Source organism: Gracilinanus agilis, chromosome 2 (genome assembly GCF_016433145.1).
Source record: "Gracilinanus agilis isolate LMUSP501 chromosome 2, AgileGrace, whole genome shotgun sequence".
Taxonomy (NCBI): domain Eukaryota; kingdom Metazoa; phylum Chordata; class Mammalia; order Didelphimorphia; family Didelphidae; genus Gracilinanus; species Gracilinanus agilis.
In genome coordinates, this window is record NC_058131.1 from 426,142,491 (window position 1) to 426,144,192 (window position 1,702).

Sequence of the window (1,702 nt, forward strand, 5' to 3'; positions counted from 1 at the left end):
TTAGTTGATTCTCTAGGATTTTTTAAGTAGACCATCATATCATCTGCAAAGAGTGATAGCTTAGTCTCCTCCTTGCCTATTTTGATACCTTCAATTTCTTTTTCTTCTCTAATTGCTACTGCTAGTGTTTCTAGTACTATGTCGAATAATAGAGGTGATAATGGGCATCCTTGTTTCACTCCTGATCTTATTGGGAAGGCTTCTAATTTATCCCCATTGCATATAATGCTTGTTGATGGTTTTAGGTATATATTGTTTATTATTTTTAGGAAAGGTCCTTCTATTCCTATACTTTTCAGTGTTTTCAATAGGAATGGATGCTGTATTTTGTCAAAGGCTTTTTCAGCATCTATTGAGATAATCATGTGGTTTTTGTTTGTTAGATTGTTGATATGGTCAATTATGTGGATGGTTTTCCTAATGTTGAACCATCCTTGCATTCCTGGTATAAATCCCACCTGATCATGGTGGATGATCTTCTTAATTACTTGCTGGAATCTCTTTGCTAGTATTCTATTTAAGATTTTTGCATCTATGTTCATTAGGGAGATTGGTCTGTAGTTTTCTTTCTCTGTTTTTGATCTACCTGGCTTTGGAACCAGTACCATATATGTGTCATAAAAGGAATATGGTAGGACTCCTTCTTTGCTTATTATATCAAATAATTTGTACAGTATTGGGATTAGTTGCTCTTTGAATGTCTGATAGAATTCACTTGTGAATCCATCAGGTCCTGGTGATTTTTTTTTAGGGAGTTCTTTGATGGCTTGTTCAATTTCTTTTTCTGATATGGGATTATTTAGGTATTCTATTTCTTCTGCTGTTAATCTAGGCAATTTATATTTTTGTAAATATTCATCCATATCTCCTAAATTGTTATATTTATTGCCATATAATTGGGCAAAATAGTTTTTAATGATTGCCTTAATTTCCCCTTCATTAGAAGTGAGGTCTCCCTTTTCATCTTTGATACTGTCAATTTGGTTTTCTTCTTTCCTTCTTTTTATTAGATTGACCAGTACTTTGTCTATTTTATCTGTTTTTTCAAAATACCAGCTTCTAGTCTTATTTATTAATTCAATAGTTCTTTTATTTTTGATTTTATTAATTTCTCCCTTGATTTTTAGTATTTCTAATTTAGTTTTCATCTGGGTTGCTCGCTTTCTAGTTTTTTGAGTTGTATGCCCAATTCATTAATCTCTGCCCTCCTTAATTTGTTAATATATGCACTCAAGGATATAAATTTCCGCCTGAGTACTGCCTTGACTGCATCCCACAGAGTTTGGTAGGATGTCTCATCATTGTCATTCTCTTCAATGAAATTGTTGATTGTTTCTGATTTCTTCTTTGACTAATTGGTTTTGGAGAATCATATTATTTAATTTCCAATTAGTTTTTCATTTGCCTGTCCAGGTGCCTTTACTAATTATTATTTTTATTGCATTGTGATCTGAGAAGGTTACATTTATTATTTCTGCTCTTTTGCATTTGTTTGCAATGTTTCTGTGCCCTATTACATGGTTAATCTTTGTGAATGTACCATGTACAGCTGAAAAAAAGGTATATTCCTTTTTTCTGTATTTATTTTTCTCCACATATCAATTAAATCTAATTTTTCCAGGACTTCATTCACCTCTCTTACCTCTTTCTTATTTATTTTTTGGTTTCATTTGGTTAGATCTGAAAGAGGAATATTTAGATC